This window comes from Hypanus sabinus, chromosome 15, assembly GCF_030144855.1.
Source record: "Hypanus sabinus isolate sHypSab1 chromosome 15, sHypSab1.hap1, whole genome shotgun sequence".
In the NCBI taxonomy this organism is placed as follows: domain Eukaryota; kingdom Metazoa; phylum Chordata; class Chondrichthyes; order Myliobatiformes; family Dasyatidae; genus Hypanus; species Hypanus sabinus.
In genome coordinates, this window is record NC_082720.1 from 1,869,875 (window position 1) to 1,894,657 (window position 24,783).

At 41.7% G+C, this 24,783-nt stretch overlaps 1 protein-coding gene across 3 annotated transcripts in view; it reads left to right on the top strand.

Annotated features, from left to right (window-relative positions):
- The window catches only part of LOC132405118 (uncharacterized), a 171,100-nt gene that overhangs the window by 128,669 nt on the left and 17,648 nt on the right, over nt 1–24,783 (top strand). For 2 of the 3 annotated variants that reach the window (XR_009515765.1, XM_059989822.1), the window contains one exon: nt 865–1,014. The exons of the other annotated variant lie outside the window; for it this stretch is intronic. The gene's annotated coding sequence lies outside the window, so the exon portion shown is untranslated. The remainder of the gene's footprint in view (nt 1–864; nt 1,015–24,783) is intronic. 3 annotated transcript variants of the gene reach the window in all.

The following is a 24,783-nucleotide window of genomic DNA, read 5'->3' on the forward strand; positions in this document are numbered from 1 at the left end:
ATCACTGCCTGGAATGGGAAATGTATTTCCCTCAATCGCAGGACTCTGCAGAGAGTGGTGCGGACAGTCCAGCGCATCTGTAGATTTGACCTCCCCACTATTCAGGACATTTACAAAGATAGGTGTGTGAAAAGGGCCTGAAGGATCATTGTGGACCCAAGTCACCCCAACCACAAACTGTTCCAGTTGCTACCATCCGGGAAATGGTACCACAGCATAAAAACCAGGACCAACAGGCTCCAGGACAGCTTCTTCCACCAGGCCATTAGACTGATAAACTCACGCTGATACAATTGTTTTTCTAAGCTATATCAACTATTCTGCTGTACATATTATTTATTACAACTTACTATAAATTGCACATTGCACATTTAGACAGAGATGTAACATGAAGATTTTTACTCCTCATCTATGTGAAATATGTAAGAAATAAAGTCAATTTAGTTCAATGCTAGAAATTCTAAATTTCTCCTGTTTTCAGTATCAAAAGGTAACTTCATATATGTAATGTTGACAATCTGGATATCCATAGTAATATCCAGATATTAGATAGGCCAAATAGTCAACAATCTGAATTTATGTGAAGTCCGAAAGAGCACTCCAGCTTGTCACATTCCTTAAACTAATGGCAGAAAGTATCTGCAATCTTATATTACTATGGGAAACTTTCGCCATCCATGTAGTGCGCCCTCCTGTGGAATTCAATCTTCTTTGCAATTCATTTTATGGAATCTTATATTTCTTGCTGCAGTATACTTCAGTTACCAAGTGCCTGTTGTTCAAAGGGTGGCTGCTGGATTAAGTTCAGCTAAAGCAGTTACCACAGTGTATATTATGAAGTAGCCTCCTGTCATTTGGCCTTAGGTTCATGACATTTTGAATTGGAAAGTGGGTGAGCCAGCAGAAGCATGCACCAATTGCTGAACAGCTGACCTTTGACTTTGAAAGCCATGGAGCATGGGAATATGACAGTCCTTGTACTGTCTGATATGGCCACATCTGATGATCCAGAAGGTGAGAACAGATCTTTAAAAAAATGAGAAGGAACAGTTAAGATTTTTGTTTGTTAATCCTTGGAACTTGATTCAGTAAGGCAGAATGTTAGTAAGGGCAGCAACATGCAAGGTAAGAGGGGCATCTCTGATGATGATACCCAAGGGAGGTGAACCAGCTACAGCTCTTGGCAAACTGAGTCAAGGAACTGCAGCTGGGGTTGGATGTAATCAGAATCAGCTGGAAATATACACAGCCGAAGGACAGGCTTTAGAAAGGCGATGACCATCAGGAAAGGTAAGGGGAGTAGGCATTCAGTGCTGCATTTCCTTACGAATATTTCCCTTGTTAAAGGGGCTTTCAGAAGTCTGGCACTGTAATGTCCTCTGAGGCTCGAAGGGAAACTGTGCACTCAGAAAGGTTTCAAAGGTACATTTAATGTCAGAGAAATGTAAACAATATACACCCTGAAATTCCTTTTCTTCACAACCATCCACGAAAACAGAGGAGTGTCCCAAAGAATGAACGACAGTAAAATGTTAGAACCCCAAAGCCCCCACAGCTCCCCCCATGTGCAAGCAGCAACAAAGCAATGATCCACCCTCCTCCACCAGCAAAAAACAATCAGCACCCTCTACCGAGGACTCCAGCTTGCAGCAAAGCATCAATAAAGATCCAGACTTGCAGTACCATGAGGACTAATCGTTCACCGGTAATTCGACATACCACGGACTCTTACTCTCCCTAATGAGGGAGAAAGAGCTGTCCCTGTTTCACAGCGAGAGTTGAGGCATAACAAATAACTCACTGATTTACAATGTTAGAAGTCCATTGTGTTGCTTCTTCCAAGCACTGTGCCCAAAGAACTCAGGTCCCTGGGCACAGTGCCAACAACCAGCTTGCTGCTTTCAATCTTCCGTCTTCCACGACAGACCGATTTCCTGCAGAGGCACCGACCTCGAGTCCGCCTGGCTCCAGAGAGACAAAACTCCAAAGACAAGCTAATCTTCTAGGCCACATCCTTGGTATATTGAATAATGGCCAGTTGTGAGGCCCTGAGAGCAGATCCCATTCCCACAAAGAACCAAAGTCAGTGTGCAACTCCAGGTCAGGGTCTTCAAAATAACACTGAAAGGGAAAAATAGAGATATTAAAAATAAAAATAGAGATATTAAAAATAGAAATAGAGATGTTTCTGAAGATGCCAGCAAAGGAGTTGCTGTTGGGCACCATTGTCTCCTAAGCCCCTCCCTCCATGGGTGATAGTGCTGGGGAACTCACTAGTGAGGGGGACAGACTGGGGATTCTGTTGCTGCCTGGTGCCAGGATTAAGGATGTCTCCCAGTGGCTGCAGAAAATATTCAAGGGAAGGGTAAACAACTAAAGGCTGTGGTACATGTTGAAACAAATGATATAAGTGGAATGAGGGATGAGGTCCTGAAGAATAAGTAAAGTGAGTTGGTTAAGAAGTTAAGAAGCAAGAAGTTTTTAGATTACTTCTGGTACTATATTCTAATGAGGTTAGAAACAGGATGTGCCAGAGTAATCCTTGGTGGTGGAGCTGGTGCATGGGACATGGATTAAGTTTCTTGGACCATTGAGGTAGAACAGATGTATAGGATGGATGCTTGAACCAGGGAGAGAGCAGTATCCTTGCAGGGAAATATGCAAATGCTACATAGGAGAGTACAACTTAGATTGCTTTGGGGGTGGGACTCTGTGCAGTAGGCAGCAAGATCAAGTTTAGTAATCTGGATTGCCAGGGGCACAGTAAAGCCAGAGAAAGGAATACGCAGTTAAACTGCATTTATTTCAATGAACAAAACTTAAGAGGAAAGGCAGATGAACTCGGAGTGTAGATTGACAGACAGACAGACATACTTTATTGATCCCAAGGGAAATTGGGTTTTGTTACAGTCGGTGCGACCAAGAATAGTGTAGAAATATAGCAATATAAAACCATAAATAAATAATAATAAGTAAATAATGCGAAGTGGAAATTAGTCCAGGACCAGCCTATTGGCTCAGGGTGTCTGACACTCCGAGGGAGGAGTTGTAAAGTTTAATGGCCACAGGTAGGAATGACTTCCTATGACGCTCAGTGTTACATCTCGGTGGAATGAGTCTCTGGCTGAATGTACTCCTGTGCCTAACCAGTACATTATGGAGTGGATGGGAGACGTTGTCCAAGATGGCATGCAACTTGGACAGCATCCTCTTTTCAGACACCATCATCAGAGAGTCCAGTTCTACCCCCACAACATCACTGGCCTTATGAATGAGTTTGTTGATTCTGTTGGTGTCTGCTACCCACAGCCTGCTGCCCCAGCACACAACAGCAAACACGATAGCACTGGCCACCACAGACTCGTAGAACATCCTCAGCATCGTCCGGCAGATGTTAAAGGACCTCAGCCTCCTCAGGAAATAGAGATAGCTCTGACCCTTCTTGTAGACAGCCTCAGTGTTCTTTGACCAGTCCAGTTTATTGTCAATTCGTATCCCCAGGTATTTGTAATCCTCCACCATGTCCACACTGGCCCCTTGGATGGAAACAGGGGTCACCGGTACCTTGGACCTCTTCAGGTCCACCACCAACTCCTTAGTCTTTTTCACATTAAGCTGCAGAAGATTCTGCTCGCACCATGTGACAAAGTTTCCCACCGTAGCCCTGTACTCAGCCTCATCTCCCCTGCTGGTGCATCCAACTATAGCAGAGTCATCAGAAAACTTCTGAAGATGGCAAGATTCTGTGTTGTAGTTGAAGTCCGAGGTGTAGATGGTGAAGAGAAAGGGAGACAGGACAGTCCCCTGTGGAGCCCCAGTGCTGCTGACCACTCTGTCTGACACACAGTGTTGCAAGCACACGTACTGTGGTCTGCCAGTCAGGTAATCAATAATCCATGACACCAGGGAAGCATCCACCTGCATCACTGTCAGCTTCTCACCCAGCAGAGCAGGGCGGATGGTGTTGAACGCACTGGAGAAGTCAAAAAACATGACCCTCACAGTGCTCGCCGGCTTGTCCAGGTGGGCGTAGACACGGTTCAGCAGGTAGACGATGGCATCCTCAACTCCTAGTCGGGGCTGATAGGTGAACTGGAGGGGGTCTAAGTGTGGCCTAACCATAGGCCGGAGCTGCTCTAGAACAAGTCTCTCCAGGGTCTTCACGATGGGGGAGGTCAATGCCACCGGTCTGTAGTCATTGGAGCCACTGGGGCGTGGCGTCTTCGGTACAGGAACGAGTCAGGACATCAGGACATCACAGGAACCCTCTGGAGACTCAGGCTCAGGTTGAAGACATGGTGAAGTACTCCACATAGCTGGGGGGCACAGGCTTTGGCTCTGTGAACTTCAACGCTATAGCCATTCTGGAAACACAGCTGAGAAGGGCAGAACCGGCAGCTCACTAATGCGGGATACAGGAGTTGCAGGTATGACAGAGGAACATGTAAGTGAAGAGGAAGTTTTGACTTTTTGCTAACAGTAGATTTTAGGAATCTACCGTTTTCTTGGGGAATTGTCTAGTGACAATTAGAGTCAAGAAGTGAAGGCCACTCTCGTGTGGCTGTATTATAGACCCCCCCCCCCCACCCAATATTCAATGAGAGCTTGAATATTGAGTATGCTGAAAGATTGCTGAAAATTGTAAGAATATTAGGGCTGTACAAGTCGTAGATTGTAATTTTCACAGTTTTGTCAAGACTACCTAGAGCATTAAGGGCCTGGATGGGGTAGAATTAGTGAAATGTATCCAAGAAATCTCCATCTTACTTGAGAGGATCTTACTCCAATGAGTGCAATGCTGGATGTCCTCTTACTGACTGAGGTATGTCAAGTAATGGAAAGCTGTCAGGTGCACTTTGGCTCTAGTGACTATAATTCTATTAACTTAAGATGACATGATAGGACAGGTCCATAGGTTAGTGTTGTCAGCTGGAGCAGCACTAGTTTTGGGGAAATGAGGCAAGCTCATTTGAGTGAGCCTGTTTGAAGGGAAAGGAACAAAGAGTAAATTGGAGACTCTGTGACATCTGAAATCCTTAAGCAACATCTTTCCACAACAACGCAGCATCTATAGGGAGAAGCGCTGTCGATGTTTCGGGCTGAGACCCTTCGACAGCATCTTCCCACAACAACACACGCAAAATGCTGGTGGAACGCAGCAGGCCAAGCAGCATCTATAGGGAGAAGCGCTGTCGACGTTTTGGGCCGAGACCCTTCGACAGCATCTTCCCGTTGGGGTGAAAGTCAAGTTTAGGGAACTTGGACTGACAAGAAATATTGAGGCTCTGGTCAAGAAAACAAAGGAAGCATATACAAGAGAAAATCTTCAGTTGCTGGAGGAAGTCAGCAGGCCAAGCCCTTTCCCTTCTCTTTTCCACGGATGATGCCTGGCCGAAGGAAGCATATACTGGTATTAGTAGGACAGGGATGAGTGAATCCCTTGATGACTATAAAAAGATTTTATACTCTTAAAAAGGAAATTAAGAGAACAGACAGGGTATGAGATGGATTTCACAAAATTAAGAGAAATTCCAAGAGGTTCTATAACTAAATTAAGGCTAAAAGGAAGGCAAAGGAAATATCAGGTTCATTTAAATGACCCTGCTGTCAAGCTGCAGGAGATGTGGGATATTTAACAAATATTTCTCCTCTGTGTTTACTGAGGAGAGAATCAAGGTGGCTCAAGAGATGAGGAAAACTAGTGGAGATATTTTGGAGGAACCATATTATCACGGAGATGGTACTTCAAGATTCCTGATTCAAGTTTATTTATTATGTGTCTGTGGAAACATATAGTGAAATCCATCATTTGTGATAACAACCAACACACCCAACCTGCAAGTGTGCCACACATTCCAGCATCAACATAGCATGCCCACAATTCTTGGCAGAGCAACACAGAACACAACAGTAAAAGATGGCGCATTTCACCTCTGAATGCACAGTAACCCCAGGGCAGGCCTCTAACCTCCAGTCTCCAGTCAACGTGGACTTTGCAGACTTATAGAGCCCATGGTTTTACAGGAAAGTTACTAACATGGTTGGACAAAGCTTGCAGACTTTGACCTTCAACTTTCCAGGGGACTTGTAGAGATCTGCAAATGTGGCTCTAGTCAAAAGGTCTCGACCGCCAGGCTTCTGATTTCAACATCAGGCCTTGATCCTTGGCACCTATCCCAGGTCGTGCCTATCACCAGACATTAGACCTTGAACTCTGCCTATGATGGGATTCCAAATGCTAAGCCCTTCCGATCTCAATGATTCATGAACCCAGGGAGTCATTGGAATGTGTATTTCCTGCTGATAATTTGCAGACCTGGGGGAGCTCTCACCCATTTCTACAGGCCCAGTATCCGACCATAAGTGTCCCACACTGGCGATGCTGGCCTTTGAATGCAGAGCAGAGACTAAAGCTCCTGTCCAACCTCAGATCCCCCACATTTCTGTTCCTAAACCATAACCTGAACCCTAACTCACCTCTCTGTCCCTAAAGCATCCTTACAAGCCTAAAAAACCAATTATATAGAACTAAATTGGAGCCATGATTAAACGGAGGTCACAGCTTAGCGCCATCTCAGACTACAGCCTTACAGTGTATTAATGTGTAAAGGTCCACAGGGCAGGACCAAGTGCACCTTTGGATTTTGTGAAAGGCTAAGGAAGAAATTGCAGAGATTCTTACAAGAGATATTTGCTTCACTGTTAGCCACTGGTGAAGTTTCAAAGACTGGAAGGTAGCTCATGCTGTTTATTAAGGATAGGAAAGACAAATCAGTGCTACAGATCAGTTGGTCTGACAGCAGTTCTAGGGAACTAACAAAAAGGAATTCTGAGGAACAGACTGATTATAAGGCTTCTATCAGCTTCGCTTTAGAGAGGAAAGTTGTGATTAGAGTTTTTTGGAAAGGTAACCAAAGAGGTAGGTGAGGGTGGGCAGTGGATGTTGTTAGGACTTCTGCAAGGCCTTTGACAAGGACCCACATGATAGGCTGGTCTGAGTAGCTTGGTCCCATAAGAACCAGGGAGAGTTAGACAGGTGGTAGTCATGGGAGATTTTAACGTGCAGGTCGATTGGGAAAATCAGCTTGGTAATGGATCTCAAGACAGTGAGTTTGTTGAATGCCTAAGAGTTAGGTTTAGAGCAGTTTGTCATTGGGCCTACTAGGGGATACTGGATTGGGTGTTATGTAATGAACTAGAGGTGATTAGGGAGCTGAAGGTAAAAGAACCCTTAGGAACCAGTGATCACAATATGTTTGTGTTCAACTTGAATTTTGATAAGGAGTAAAGTCTGATGTAGCAGTATTTCAGTGGAGTAAGGGAAACTACAGCTGTATGAGAGAGGAGCTGGCCAAAGTAAATTGGAAGGAGCTGCTGGCAGGGATGTGTGTGACCTCCGTTTAATCATGGCTCCAATTTAGTTCTATATAATTGGTGTGTGTTTCTGGGAAAAATAAGGAAGGTGCTGGATATGTCTATTCCAAAAATGAAGAAATACACAAATGGTAAAATAGTACAACTGTGGCTGACAGGGGAAGTCCAAGCTATTGTAAAAGCATAAAAAAGGGCATACAAAAAGCAAAAATTAGTGGGAATGTAGAAGATTGGGAAGTTTTTAAAAATCTACAGAGAGCAATTTTAAAAATCATTGGAAGGGAAAAGATGAAATGTGAAAGCAAGCTAGCAAATAATATCAAAGTGGCTAGTAAGTATGTTATAAATAAAAGAGAAATGAGAGTGGATATAGGACCACTAGAAAATGAGGCAGGAGAAATAATAACTAGGAACAAGGAGATGGCTGATGAACTAAATGAGTATTTTGCATCAGTTTTCACTGTGGAAGACACTAGCAGTGTGCCTGATGTTGTAGTGTGTGAAGGAAGAGAAATGGGTGCAGTTACTGTTACAAGGGAGAAGGTGCTCAAAAAGTTGAGAGACCTAAAGCTACATAAGTCACCCGGACCAGAGGAACTACACCCGAGGGTTCTGAAAGAGGTAGTGTTAGAGATTGTGCTGGCATTAAAAATGATCTTTCAAAAATCATTGGACTCTGGCATGGTGCCAGAGGACTGGAAAGTTGCAAATGTTTTTCCACTCTTTAAGAAAGGAGGAAGGCAGCAGAAAGAAAATTATAGACCACTTAGCCTGGCCTCAGTGGTTGGGAAGATGTTGGAGTCAATTGTTAAAGATGAGGTGATGAAGTACTTGGTGACACAAGACAAGATAGTACAAAGTCAGCATGGTTTCCTTCAGAGAAAATCCTGCCTGAAGAACCTGTTGGAATTCTTTGAGGAGATTACAAGTAGAATAGATAAAGGGGATGCAGTGGATCTTATATATTTGAACTTTCAGAAAGTGTTTGACAAGGTGCTACATATGAGGCTGCTTACCAAGTTAGGAGCCCATGGTATTACAGGAAAGTTACTAACGTGGTTAGAGCATTGGCTGATTGGTAGGAGGCAGTGAGTAGGAGTAAAAGGTTCCTTTTCTGGTTGGCTGCCAGTGACTTGCAGTGTTCTGCAGGGGTTGGTGTTGGGACGACTACTTTTCAAGCTGTATATCAATGATTCAGATGATGGAATAGAAGATTTTGTGGCCAAGGTGGCAGATGATACAAAGATTGGTGAATAGACAGGTAGTGTTGAGGAAGCAGGTAGGATGCTGAAGGACTTATACAGATTAGGAGAATGGGCAAGAAAGTGGCAAATGAAATACAATGTTGGAAAATGCATGGTCACGCACTTTGGTAGTAGAAATAAATGTGTGGACTATTTTCTAAATCCAGTAATCTGAGAAGCAAAGGGACTTGGAAGTCCTTATGCAGAACACTTTAAATGTTAACTTACAGGTTGAGTCAGTGGTGAGGAAGGCAAATGCCATGTCAGCATTCATTTCAGGAGGTCTGGAATACAAGAGGAGGGATGTGATGCTGAGGCTTTATAAGGCACTGGTGAGGCCTCACCTTGAGTACTGTGAACTGTTTTGCTCCTCTCATCTTAGAAAAGATGTGCTGGCATTGGAGAGGGTCCAGAGGAGGTTCACAAGGATGATTCCAGGAATGAAAGGGTTATCATATGAGGAAAGTTCGATGACTCTGGGTCTGTACTCGCTGGAATTCAGAAGGATGAGGGAGGATCTCATTGAAACCTTTCAAATGTTGAAAGGCTGAGACAAAGTAGATGTGGAAAGGATGTTTCCCATGTTGTGAAAGTCTAGGATAAGAGAGCACAGCCTCAGGATAGAGCAGAGCCCATTCAAAACAGAGATGTGGAGAAATTTCTTTATCAAAAAGGTAGTGAATTAGTGGAATTTGTTGCACATGCAGCTGTGTAGGCCAAGTTGTTGGGTGTATTTAAGGCAAAGATTGATATGTTCTTGATTGGACATGACGTTAAAGGTTACAGGGAAAAGGCCAGGAGCTGGGGTTGGGGAGGAAGGAAAAAGGATCAGCCATGATTGAATGGTGGAGCAGACTTAATGGGTCAGATGGCCTAATTCTGCTCCTATGTCTTATGGTCTTATAGAACATAGAATAGTACATCACATTACAGGCCCTTCAGCCCACAATGTTGTGCCAACCCTCAAACCCTGACTCCCATATAACCCCTCCACCTTAAATTCCTCCATATACCTGTCTCATAGATTCTTAAACTTCACTAGTGTATCTGCCTCCACCACTGACTCAGGCAGTGCATTCCACGCACCAACCTGAGTAAAAAACCTCCCTCTAATATCCCCCTTGAACTTCCCTCCTCTTACCTTAAAGTAATGTCCTCTTGTACTGAGCAGTGGTGCCCCGGGGAAGAGGCGCTGGCTGTCCACTCTGTCTATTCCTCTTAATATCTTGTACACCTCTATCATGTCTCCTCTCATCCTCCTTCTCTCCAAACAGTAAAGCCTTAATTTCCACAATTTCTCCAGCAAACAGGGAGGTTACTATCATAATGGGATTTCTGAGAAGATGTAATAAAATATCAAGTTTTTCCGTCCAAACTCCCTCCATTTCTGTGAATTGGTACACTTCCATTGATATCTCCCTATTATGGTCCATTCTTCTTCAGATATAATTATCCCTTCCTTAATCTCTGATCATAATCCATACTCTCTAAACCAGACAGCATCCTGGTAAACCTCCTCTGTACCCTTTCTGTTTTTTTGTAATTTATTTTTATTGAAGTTCATCATCAAACAAACATTTCCATAAGATGTATTTCAGACATTGTATATCATATAATCTTATATATCACAAATCTCCACAAAGTATTTATCTGAGGTACACACTTATAGAAAAGAGTGGAAAGAAAAAACAAGCAAAAGGAAAGAACTATGTACAAGTAGGGAGTGATCTTTTTTTCAACAGATTAATAGATTTGTGAGAATAAAATCAGGCCTATGAGGCATTATGTAGTTAAACCATTTTTCCCAGTATGAATCAAGTTGTTCCAGCTTATGGTTAACAGATGCTGTTATCTTCTCCATTTTGTAAATGTCCATTGTAATTTCCATCCATGTATTTAAAGTTGGGCTCTCCTGTGATAACCATTTCCTAGTAAGAGTCTTTACCAGCGACCAACAGTATGTTCATTAAATATCTATCTCTTTTCAACCATTCTTGAGGTATATATGCAAAATATATGGTCTTACTCTCTAAGGGTATTTCATATTTAAAGATGTCTTGTAGGGCATTGTGTATCCCCCTCCAATAATCTTTGATAACAGGGCAGTCCCAAAAAATATGATAATGATTTGCATTTTGATTTCCACAATTTCTCCAGCAAACAGGGAGGTTACTATCATAATGGGATTTCTGAGAAGGTGTAATAAAATATCAAGTTTTTCCGTCCAAACTCCCTCCATTTCTGTGAATTGGTACGCTTCCATTGATACCTCCATATTATTGTCCATTCTTCCTCAGATATAATTATCCCTCCTTCCTTGTCCCATTTTGTTTTAATGTATGAAGTTGGATGTGTTTTAAGATTTGACAACCCCTTATACATGCTTGAAATGATTCTACTACCGTTATCTGAATTATATGCTTTTCTAAATAGCTCTGTCAAGCATGTACTTGCCTTGGTTACATTTTTAAGCGTCTTATTAATAAATTGTCGCATCTGTAAATACCGATAAAAATCTTGTTTTTCTAATCAGTGTTTCCCTTTAAGCATTTCAAAACTAAACAGTGTTTCTTCTTTCATTATGTTGCAAAGAACTGTTATTCCTTTAGCTGTCCAGTCCTAAAATCTAGCATCCAATTCATTTGGTGTAAAATCCAAATCATATGCACACCATTTAAGAATTGCAATATCTCCTTTAGATTATATTCTTTTATAGTAGTTTTCCACATTTCAAGAGTCAATTTCACCCATGGGTTATCAATAGTATTTATGTACCTTTGCAGGTTGTTATCGGCCAAAATTGCTTGTATGGGGATGGGAAGTACCCGCTCCTCAATGTTTTTCCATTGAGTGTCATATGATGGGTTGCACCAACATATCACAGCTCTCAACTGTGCCGCAAAATAATAATCTCTAAGAGAAGGCAAGCCCCATCCCCCCTTTTCCTTTGCTAATTGTAAAGTTTTGAGATGAACTCTTGGCCTTTTACCCTGCCAAATATAACCATATAACCATATAACAATCACAGTACGGAAACAGGCCATCTTGGCCCTCCTAGTCCGTGCCGAACCCTTAATCTCACCTAGTCCCACCTACCCGCACTCAGCCCATAACCCTCCACTCCTTTCCTGTCCATATACCTATCCAATTTTACCTTAAATGACACAACTGAACTGGCCTCTACTACTTCTACAGGAAGTATACCTCGATAACATCTTGTTCCATTCATTGAATTGATTTTGATTAATCTCTATTGGTAGGGTCTGAAAGAGATATAACAGTCTGGGCAGTATATTCATTTTAATAGGCTCAATCCTTGAACTGAGACTGAAAAAAGGAATCAGGTTCCATCTTGCCACATCTTCCTTAATTTTTTTTATTTAAAAGCTGATAACTACATTCTGATAATTTTGCCAAATCTTTTGGCATAATGATGCCCAAATATTTGAAAGACTCTGTGTGCCATGCCCAGGAGTATCGACTTTCAATCTCTCTTGGTGGGCTATAGTAATGTGAAAGTAATTGGGTTTTATCTATGTTGATCTTGTATCCTGATAATTGACCATATTGTTCAAAGGATTACATCAATTTATGTAAAGAGTATGTTGGTTGCCCTGGATAGATCAAAATGTAATCCGCATAACAAGCCAATTTATGCTCTGTCCCTTTAATCGTAATTCCCCTGATATCTTCATTTTGTCTGATGTATTGAGCTAATGGTTCCAGATATAACGCGAAGAGTAGTGGTGACCATGCACAACCCTGTCTCGTGCCCCCTTCTAGGGTAAGACTATTTGATAAATATCCATTGATTTTAATCCTAGCAGTAGGATTGTCATATAGTGTCAGTATAGTTTTAATAATTGTGTCTTGGAAACCAAATCTATGTAAAACTCTGTAAAGAAAATTCCATTTAACCAAATCAAATACTTATTCAGCATCCACGCTTATCACTATTGCTTCAATTTTATTTTTTTGTATATGATCCATAATATGAAGTGTCCTTCGTATATTGTCTTGTGTCTGGCGTTGTCATATAAAACTTGTCTGATCGTTACGTATCAGTATGGGTAGAAACTCCTCTAATCGTTTGGCCATGATGGAGGTAAATAATCTATAATCTACATTAAGAACGGATATTGGTCTAAATCCACATTCCATTTTATCCTTGCCTTCTTTCGGTATAGCTGAGATTATCGCTTCCTTCCAACTGGGTGGCATTTGTGCCTCTATCAGAGCTCAGTTCAGTTTTTGGGAGTAAAACAGGAATTAACTCATTTTTAAATTCTTTGTACCACTCTATCATATACCCATTGATCCTGGTGACTTGCTTAATTTAAGCCTACTAATTGCAGCTTTTAATTCAACTTCATGTTAATTCAAGTTATGTCAGCAGTCATAGTTCTATTTTAAATACGAAGTGCACTGCAGATGCTGTGGTCAAATCAAGACGTACAAAAAAGCTGGATGAACTCAGCAGGTCGGGCAGCATCCCTTGAAAGAAGCAGTCAACATCCTGCTGGTTAACTGTCGTCCAACTATTACTTGGATTGCACTACCTGTATGTATAATCTTTATTTTCATTTATATTTATCATTATTATTGTTATGAGCAGAGAGACAACATCTGCCAAAAGTAAGTTCCTTGTATGTGCACAGGTACTTGGCGATTAAAGTCTGATTCTGATTCTGATCAGGACTAAAGATGGAGGGGACAGGGGCCGTATAAAGAAGGTGGGGGGGAGGGTGGAAAACCAATCAGGAAACATCTAGGGGTGGAGGAGGGGAAGCAGGGAGGTGATAGGCAGGAGGGGTGAAGAAGGAATCTAAGGGGAAAGCTCTATGGGTAGTAGAAGAAGACACAGTCATGAGAGGTGATAGGCAGCTAGAAGAGGTGGGATGAGGAAGGGAGAGGGAGGGAATTACCGGAAGTTGGAGAATTCGATGTTCATACGGCACTGGAGACTACCCAAACGGTACTCACTTCAGCTCTCCCTCTCATTCCTATTCGGATATGTCCATACATGGCCTCCTCTACTGCCATGATGAGGCCAAACTTCGGTTGGAGGAACAACAGCTCATATACTGTCTGGGTAGTCTCCAACACCTTGGTATGAACATCGAATTCTCCAACTTCTGGTACCTCCAACCTCTCATGACTCTGCCTTCTTCTACTACCCATTGCGCTTTCTCCTTAGATTCCTTTTTCACCTCTCCTGCCTATCCCCTCCCTGCTTCCCCTCCCCCACCCCTTGATCTTTCCTCTGATTGGTTTACTACCCTCTCCCCACCTTCTTTATAGGGCCCTTGCGCCTGCCCCCTCCTTTAGTCCTGACGAAGGGTTTCAACCCGAAACGTTGACTGCTTCTTTCAACGGATGCTGCTCGACCTTCTGAGTTCATCCAGCTTTTTTGTACGTCTATCATTCTATTTTGTTCTTCGCTTAAAGTGGGTAACTCTAGAGAATTCAAAGAAGGTGTCAATTTGAGTTATGCTTTCCCCTGAAACTTTGGAATATAAAGTTTTGTAAAACACTTCAAAAGCTTCTTGAATTTCACTTAGCTTATTTTTTTTATCATTTTTGTTCTTGGGTCCCTAATTCTATGAATTGTATTTTCTGCTATCTTTTTTTTCAGTTTCAACACCAGTATTTTCCTAGATCTCGATCCACTTTCATAATGTCTCTGTTTCAGAAACATTAAGTTTTTCCCAATTTCTTGCGTAGCCAAACTATTTATTTAATTCCTAATTCCTTTAATTTGCCCTAATGTATCCTGTGCCAAATTCAATTTGTGTTTTTTCTTTAGTTCCTTCAGCCTATTTTGTAATTCCTCTAATGTTTTATTCCTTATTTTTTCTTATATGAAGTTATCGCTATAATTTTCCCTCATGAGACAGCCTTCAGAGTATCCCATAAAATGGGAGGTGAAACTTCTCCATTATCATTAAATTCTAAGTAGAAACCAATTTCTTTTTTAATTTGTTCCTTTAAGTATGGATCATTGAGTAGACTTGAATTTAGTTTCCAAATAGTATACTTTGGTTGTAGGTCAAAATCAACAGATAAATATATAGGTGCATGGTCACGTACATCTATTGTCCCAATTCCACAGGTGTTTATTTTGTCTTTATCTTTTCCAAATGTTATGAAATAGTCTATTCTACACTTCACATTATGGATCATATACAAAAAAATAAAATCAAAGCAAGAGTGATAAGCGTGGATGCTGAAAAAACATTTGATTCGGTTAATTGGAATTTTGTTTACAGAGTTTTACGTAGATTTTGTTTCCAAGACACAATTATTAAAACTATACTGACACTATATGACAATCCTGCTGCTAGGATTAAAATCAATGGATATTTATCAAATAGTCTTACCCTAGAAGGGGGCACGAGACAGGGTTGTGCATGGTCACCACTACTCTTCGCGTTATATCTGGAACCATTAGCTCAATACATCAGACAAAATGAAGATATCAGGGGAATTACGATTAAAGGGACAGAGCATAAATTGGCTTGTTATGCGGATTACATTTTGATCTATCCAGGGCAACCAACATACTCTTTACATAAATTGATGCAATCCTTGAACAATATGGTCAATTATCAGGATACAAGATCAACATAGATAAAACCCAATTACTTTCATATTACCATAGCCCACCAAGAGAAATTGAAAGTAGATATCCCTGGGCATGGCATACAGAGTATTTCAAGTATTTGGGCATCATTATGCCAAAAAATTTGGCAAAATTATCAGAATGTAATTATCAGCCTTTATATAAAAAATTTAAGGAAGATGTGGCAAGATGGAACCTGATTCCTTTCTTCAGTCTTAGTTCAAGGATTGAGTCTATTAAAATGAATATACTGCCCAGACTGTTATATCTCTTTCAGACCCTACCAATAGAGATGAATCAAAATCAATTCAATGAATTCAATTCAATTCAATTCAATTCAAAATCAATTCAATGAACAAGATACTATTGAGGTATATTTGGCAGGGTAAAAGGCCTAGAGTTCATCTCAAAACTTTGCAATTAGCAAAGGAAAAGCGGGGGATTGGGCCTACCTTCTCTTAGAGATTATTATTTTGCAACACAGTTGAGAGCTGTGGTATGTTGGTTCAACCCATCATATGACACTCAATGGAAAAACATTGAGGAGCGGGTACTTCCCATCCCCATACAAGCAATTTTGTCCGATAACAACCTGCAAAGGTACATAAATACTATTGATAACCCATGGGTGAAATTGACTCTTAAAATATGGAAAACTACTATAAAAGAATATAATCTAGAGGGAGATATTGTAATTCTTAAACGGTGTGCATATGACTCGAATTGTACACCAAATAAATTGGATGCTAGATTAAAGGACTGGACAGCTAAAGGAGTAACAGCTCTTTGCAACATTATGAAAGAAGGAACACTGTTCAGTTTTGCAATGCTTAAAGAGAAACACTTATTAGGAAAACAAGATTTTTATTGGTATTTACAGATGCGACAATATGTTAATAAGACACTTAATAATGTAACCAAGGCAAATACATGTTTGATAGAGCTATTTAGAAAAGCATAAAATTCAGATAACGGTAGTAGAATCATTTCATGCATGTATAAGAGGTTGTCAAATCTTAAAACACATCCGACTTCATACATTAAAACAAAATGGGAGAAGGAAGGAGGGATAATTATATCTGAGGAAGAATGGACAACAATAGGGAGATATCAATGGAAGTGTACCAATTCACAGAAATGGAGGGAGTTTGGATGGAAAAACTTGATAAGATATTTTATTACACCCTCTCAGAAATCCCATTATGATAATAACCTCCCTGTTTGCTGGAGAAATTGTGGAAATCAAAATGCAAATCATTATCATATGTTTTGGGACTGCCCTGTTATCAAAAACTATTGGAGGGGGATACACAATGCCCTACAAGACATCTTTAAATATGAAATACCCTTAGAGAGTAAGACCATATATTTTGCATATATACCTCAAGAATGGTTGAAAAGAGATAGATATTTAATGAACATACTGTTGGTAGCTGGTAAAAAGACTCTTACTAGGAAATGGTTATCACAGGAGAGCCCAACTTTAAATACATGGATGGAAATTACAATGGACATTTACAAAATGGAGAAGATAACAGCATCTGTTAACCATAAGCTGGAACAATTTGATTCATACTGGGAAAAATGGTTTAACTACATAATGCCTCATAGGCCTGATTTTATTCTCACAAATCTATTAATCTGTTGAAAAAAAGATCACTCCCTACTTGTACATAGTTCTTTCCTTTTGCTTGTTTTTTCTTTCCACTCTTTTCTATAAGTGTATACCTCAGATAAGTACTTTGTGGAGATTTGTGATATATATGATTATATGACATATATGTACAATGTCTGAAATGCATCTTATGGAAATGTTTGTTTGATGATAAAACTCAATTAAAAATAAATTACAAAAAGAAATAGTCTATTCTTTTATATACAGAATGTGGAGCAGAATAATGAGTGTAATCCCTTCTGTCAGGGAAAAGGTCCCTCCATATATCAATTAAACCAACATCCTCAAAAAGTGTATTAACTTTCTTATGTCAGGATTTTGTTTCATAGGTTTTTCTATTGGAAGATTCTAAGTTTGGTTGTAATTGTCAACTTAAGTCACCCCACATTCGTTACCATAATATCAGTAATTTTCTGAAAGAAACCAATATCACTTCCCAGGGATGCATTTATATTCAATAGAGTAACTGAATTTCCATCTATATTCCCCCTTACTCTGTACCCTTTCCAATGCTTCCACATCCTTCCTATAGTGAGGCGAACAGAACTGGGCACAGTACTCCAAGTGTGGCCTAACCAGAATTTTATAGAGCTGCATCATTACATCGCAACTCTTAAACTCTGTCCCTTGACTTATGAAAGCAAACACCCCATAAGCTTTCTTAACTACCCTATCTACCTGTGGAAAGCGGCCAGTGAGTGAGTGGGCCAGTGAAGGAGTGGAGATTTGAGGCTTTGACTCAAGACTCTTCGACGAGAAGAGGCTGAGGACGAGCTTCACTCCAAGTGAGGTAAGGCCGGGTAAGTTCCTTTCAAAGGAGAAAGTTTCAAAAGTTGAGGCTAGTACTGGCTAGTTCATGGCAGCTGAGATCGGCCCCGTGGTTTGTTCATCCTGCAGCATGTGGGAAATCAGAGATACTCCCAGAGTCCCTGACGACTATGTGTGCAGGAAGTGTGTCCAACTGCAGCTTCTGGCAGACCGCATTGAGCGTCTGGAGCTGCGATTGGGTTCATACTGGAGCATCCGTGATGCTGAGAAAGTCGTGAATAGCACGTTCAGTAAGTTGGCCACACCGCAGGTAAGGGCTACACAGGCAGAAAGGGAAGGGGTGGCCACTAGACAGCGTAGCAGTAGGCAGGTAGTGCAGGAGTCCCCTGAGGTCATCTCCCTCCTAAACAGATATACTGTTGGGGGAGATGTCTCATCAGGGGAAGGCAGCAACAGCTGAGTTCATTGTACCATGGGTGGCTCTGCAGCACAGGAGGGAAGGAAAAGGAGTGGGAGAGCTATAGTGATAGGGGATTCGATTGTAAGGGGAATAGATAAGCGTTTCGGCGGCCACAAACAAGAATCCAGGATGGTATTTTGCCTCCCTGGTGCAAGGGTTAAGGATGTCTCTGAGCGGCTGCAGGACATTCTGGAATGGGAGTGTGAACAGCCAGTGGTCGTGGTGCACATAGGTATCAACGATATAGGTAAAAAATAGGATGAGGTCCTACAAGGTGAATTTAGGGAGTTAGGAGATAAACTAAAAAGTAGGACCACAAAGGTAATAATCTCTGGATTACTACCAGTGCCACGTGCTAGTCAGAGTAGAAATAGGAGGATGTTTCAGATGAATACGTGGCTTGAAAAATGGTGCAAGGGGGAGGGATTCAAATTTCTGGGGCATTGGAACCAGTTCTGGGGGAGGTGGGACTGGTATAAACAGGACGGTCTGCCCCTGGGCTGGACTGGAACCAATGTCCTAGGAGGAGCGTTTGCTACTGCTGTTCAGGAGGCTTTAAACTAATGTGGCAGGGGGATGGGAACAAGTGCAGAGAGACAGAGGGGTGTAAAATGAGGGTTGAAGCAAAATGTAGTAAGGTGAAAAGTAAAAGTGGCAGGCAGGCAAATCCAGGGCAAAGAGCAAAAAGAGCCACTTTTCAACATAATCATATAAGGGCTAAGAGTGTTGTAAAAACAAGCCTGAAGGCTTTGTGTGTCAATGCGAGGAGCATTTGTAACAAGGTGGATGAATTGAATGTGCAGATAGTTATTAATGAATATGATATAGTTGGGATCACAGAGACATGGCTACAGGGTGACCAAGGATGGGAGTTCAACATCCAGGGATATTCGATATTCAGGAGGGATAGACAGGAAAGAAAAGGAGGTGGGGTAGCATTGCTGGTTAGAGAGGAGATTAACACAATAGAAAGGAAGGACATTAGCCTGGAGGATTTGGAATCGATATGGGTAGAGCTGCATAACACTAAGGGGCAGAAAACACTGGTGGGAGTTGTGTACAGGCCACCTAACAGTAGTAGTGAGGTTGGGGATGGCATTAAACAGGAAATTAGAAATGCATGCAATAAAGGAACAGTAGTTATAATGGGTGACTTCAATCAACTTATAGATTGGGTGAAGCAAATTGGTAAGGGTGCTGAGGAAGAGGATTTCTTGGAATGTATGCGGGATGGTTTTCTGAACCAACATGTCGAGGAACCAACTAGAGAGCAGGCCATTCTAGATTGGGTATTGAGCAATGAGTTAGGGTTAGTTAGCAATCTTGTTGTGCGAGGCCCCTTGGGTAAGAGTGACCATAATATGGTGGAATTCTTCATTAAGTTGGAGAATTAGTTAATTAGTTAATAGTTAATTCAGAAACAAAGGTTCTGAACTTAAAGAAGGGTAACTTTGAAGGTATGAGATGTGAATTAGCTAAGGTAGACTGGCAAATGATACTTAAAGGGTTGACGGTGGATGTGCAATGGTAAGCATTTAAAGATTGCATGGATGAACTACAACAATTGTTCATCCCAGTTTGGCAAAAAAATAAACCAGGGAAGGTAGTGCACCCGTGGCTGACAAGGGAAATTAGGGCTAGTATCAAGTCCAAAGAAAAAACATATAAATTAGCAAAAAAAAAAGCAGCACACCTGAGGACTGGGAGAAATTCAGAGACCAGCAGAGGAGAACAAAGGGCTTAATTAGGAAACAGAAAAAAGATTATGAGAGAAAGCTGGCAGAGAACATAAAAACTAACTGTAAAAGCTTTTATAGATACGTGAAAAGAAAAAGATTGGTCAAGATAAATGTAGGTCCTTTACAGTCAGAAACAGGTGAATTGATCATAGGGAACAAAGACATGGCAGACCAATTGAATAACTACTTTGGTTCTGTCTTCACTAAGGAGGACATAAATAATCTTCCGGAAATAGTAAGGGACCAAGGGTCTAGTGAGCTGGAGGAACTGAGGGAAATACATGTTAGTAGGGAAGAGGTGTTAGGTAAATTGAAGGGATTAAAGGCAGATAAATCCCCAGGGCCAGATGGTCTGCATCACAGAGTTCTCAAGGAAGTAGCCCATGAAATGGGGGATGCATTAGTGATAATTTTTCAAAACTCCTTAGATTCTGGATTAGTTCCTGAGGATTGGAGGGTGGCTAATGTAACCCCACTTTTTAAAAAAAGGAGGGAGAGAGAAACCGGGGAATTATAGACCGGTTAATCTGACATTGGTGGTGGGGAAAATGCTAGAGTTGCTTATCAAAGATGTGATAACAGCACATTTGGAAAGAGGTGAAATCATCGGACAAAGTCAGCATGGATTTGTGAAAGAAAAATCCTGTCTGACAAATCTTATAGAATTTTTTGTAGATGTAACTAGTAGAGTGGATAGGGAGAGCCAGTGGATGTGGTATATTTAGATTTTCAAGAGGCTTTTAGCGAGGTCCCACACAGGAGATTAGTGTGCAAACTTAAGGAATATGGTATTGGGGATATGGTATTGATGTGGATAGAGGATTGGTTGGCAGACAGAAAGCAAAGTGTGGGAGTAAACGGGACCTTTTCAGAATAGCAGGCAGTGACTAGTGGGGTACTGCAAGGCTCATGCTGGGACCCCAGTTGTTTACAATATATATTAATAATTTAGATGAAGGAATTAAATGCAGCATCTCCAAGTTTGCAGATGACACGAAGCTGGGCGGCAGTGTTAGCTGTGAGGAGGATGCTAAAAGGATGCAGGGTGACTTGGATAGGTTAGGTGAGTGGGCAAATTCATGGCAGATGCAATTTAATGTGGATAAATGTGAGTTTATCCACATTGGTTGCAAGAACAGGAAAACAGATTATTATCTGAACAGTGGCCGATTAGGAAAAGGGGAGATGCAACGAGACCTGGGTGTCATTGTACACCAGTCATTGAAGGTGGGCATGCAGGTACAGCAGGCGGTGAAAAAGGCAAATGGTATGTTGGCATTCATAGCAAAAGGATTTGAGTACAGGAGCAGGGAGGTTCTACTGCAGTTGTACAAGGCCTTGGTGAGACCGCACCTAGAATATTGTGTACAGTTTTGGTCCCCTAATCTGAGGAAAGACATTCTTGCCATAGAGGGAGTACAGAGAAGGTTCACCAGATTGATTCCTGGGATGGCAGGACTTTCATATGAAGAAAGACTGGATCGACTAGGCTTATACTCACTGGAATTTAGAAGATTGAGGGGGGATCTTATTGAAATGTGTAAAATTCTAAAGGGATTGGACAGGCTTGATGCAGGAAGATTATTTCCGATGTTGGGGAAGTCCAGAACGAGGGGTCACAGTTTAAGGATAAAGGGGAAGCCTTTTAGGACTGAGATGAGGAAAAACTTCTTCACTGAGAGAGTGGTGAATCTGTTGAATTCTCTGCCACAGGAAACAGTTGAGGCCAGTTCATTGGCTATATTTATGAGGAAGTTAGATATGGCCCTTGTGGCTAAAGGGATCGGGGGTATGGAGAGAAAACAGGTACAGGGTTCTGAGTTGGATGATCAGCCATGATCATACTGAATGGCGGTGCAGGCTCGAAGGGCCGAATGGCCTACTCCTGCACCTATTTTCTATGTTTCTATATTTCTTTGTTTCTACCTGTGAGGTAACTTTCAGGGATCTGTGGACATGTACCTCCAGATCCCTCTGCTCCTCCACACTACCAAGTATCCTGCCATTTACTTTGTACTCTGCCTTGGAGTTTGTCCTTCCAAAGTGTACCACCTCACACTTCTCCGGGTTGAACTCTGTCTGCTACTTCTCAGCCGACTTCTACATCCTATCAATGTCTCTCTGCAATCTTCGACAATCCTCTACACTATCTACAACACCACCAACCTTTGTGTCATCTGCAAACTTCCCAACCCACCCTTCTACGCCCACATCCAGGTCATTAATAAAAATCACAAAAAGTAGAGGTCCCAGAACAGATCATTGTGGGACACCACTAGTCACAACCCTCCAATCTGAATGTACTCCCTCCACCACGACCCTCTGCTTTCTGCAGACAAGCCAATTCTGAATCCACCTGGCCAAACTTCCCTGGATCCCATGCCTTCTGACTTTCTGAATAAGCCTACCATGTGGAACATTGTCAAATGCCTTACTAAAATCCATGTAGATCACATCCACTACACTAACCTCATCTATATGCCTAGTCACCTCCTCACAGAACTCTATCAGGCTTGTTAGACACGATTTGCCCTTCACAAAGCCATGCTGACTGTCCCTGGTCAGACCATGGTTCTCTAAATGCCCATAGATCCTATCTCTAAGAATCTTTTCCAATAGCTTTCCCACCAGAGACGTAAGGCTCACTGGTCTATAATTACCAGGACTATCCCTACTACCTTTTTTGAACAAAGGGACAACATTCACCTCCCTCCAATCCTCCGGCACCATTCCCGTGGACAACGAGGACATAAAGATCCTAGCCAGAGGCTCAGCAATCTCTTCCCTCGCCTTGTGGAGCAGCCTGGGGAATAGATAAGCCTGGGGACTTATCTATCCTAATGTATTTTAAGAACTCCAACACCTCTTCTCCCTTTATATCAACGCTCCAAAACATCAACCTCACTCCTATTGTCCTCACCATCATCAAGTTCCCTCTCATTGCTGAATACCAAAGAGAAGTATTCACTGAGGACCTTGCTCACTTCTACAGCCTCTAGGAACATATACCCTCCTTTATCTCTGATCGATCCTACCTTCACTCCTGTCATCCTTTTGTTCTTCACATAATTGAAGAATGCCTTGGGTTTTCCCTTACCCTACTCACCAAGGCCTTTTCATGCCCCCTTCTTGCTCTTCTCAGCCCCTTCTTATGCTCCTTTCTTGCTACCCTATATTCTTCAATAGACCTGTCTGATCCTTGCTTCCTAAACCTCATGATCTTATGGTCTTACGAATTCAAAATGAGCTTGGATGTAGGAAGCAGAGGATAGTGGTTGAAAATTGTTTCTTCGAATGGAGACTGGTGACTTGTGGTGCACTGCAGGAGTTGGTATGGGACCTTTGTTATTCATTATCTCCATACATTATTTGGATGTAAATGCATAAGACTTGATGTGTAAATTTTTGAATGACATGGAAACAGGAAGTGTTGTGGATAATAAAGAAAGTTATTGTAGATTATAATTATAAGGGATCCTGATCAGTTAAGGAAGTGGGCTGAGGAGTGACAGCGTAGATTTCAATACAGTTAAGGGTGAGGTAAAACCAGCATAGGACTTCTACTATGAATGGCAAGGCACTAGGGAGTAATGGAACAGAGACCGAGAGGTACCAGTGCAAAGTTCATTGATACAAGTAGTCAGGATGTTTAAAAAAAAGCATTCATTGCATTGGTCTTTCATCAGTCAAGGCATATAGGAGCATATAGGAGCTGGAAGATTATGTGATAGTTGTGGAAGACATTGTAAGACCACTCTTGGATTATTGTTTTGGTCACCCTGCTTTAGGAAAGATGTGGTTAAACTGGAAAGAGTGTAGAAAAGATTTATGATGATCTTACCTGAGTTAAGAGAGAAAACGGTCAGCTTAGGTCTTCATTTCTTTAAACATTGGAGACTGAAGGGTGACATTACAGACAAGAAGTAATGCTACAGGTATATCGGACCCTGGTCAGACCCCACTTGGAGTACTGTGCTCAGATCTGGTCACCTCACTACAAGGATGTGGAAGCCATAGAAAGGGTGCAGAGGAGATTTACAAGGATGTTGCCTGGATTAGGGAGCATGCCTTATGAGAATAGGTTGAGTGAACTTGGCTTTTTCTCCTTGGAGCGATGGAAGGTGAGAGGTGACCTGACAGAGGTGTACAAAGTGATGACAAGCATTGATCATATGGATAATCAGAGGCTTTTTCCCCAGAGCTGAAATGATTAGCATGAGAGGACACAGTTTTAAGGTGCTTGGAAGTAGGTACAGAGGAGATGTCAGGGGTAAGTTGTTTTAAAATACAGAGAGTGGTGAGTGCATGGAATGAGCTGTTGGTGATGGTGGTGGAGGCAGAAATGATAGGGTCTTTTTGGAAACTCCTGGTTAGGTACATGGAGCTTAGAAAAAGAGAGGGCTATGGGTAAGCCGAGGTAATTTCTAAGGTAAGGATATGCTCGACACAGCTTTGTGGGCCGAAGAGCTTGTATTGTGCTGTAGGTTTTCTATGTTTCAATGTTTCTAAGTCATGTGTTTGATGCATATAGAGGAAGACGCTGCCTACGAGGGCAGCTCCCTTGTCACACTTGCAGCGTGCGAGGCCCCTGGACCTGGTGTGTATGGATTTCCCGTCCACAGAACCCGATGCCAGCAATGCGGCAAATATCTTAGTCATCACAGATCACTACACCAGACATGCGCAAGGTTTCTATGTCCTATGTTCTGAGGTATTTTAAATTATCAGGGGCATAGATAAGGTGGAGGGAGAATTCCCAGCAGGGAGAATTCACATTAAGGGGCAGAGATTTAGGGTGAGAGAAGATTGATTTAAAAGATTCCTGGGATGCAAGCTTTTCACTCAGAGTCAATAGTATATGGAAACAACTGCCAGAGGAAGTGTTTGAGGCAGCCCTTAGA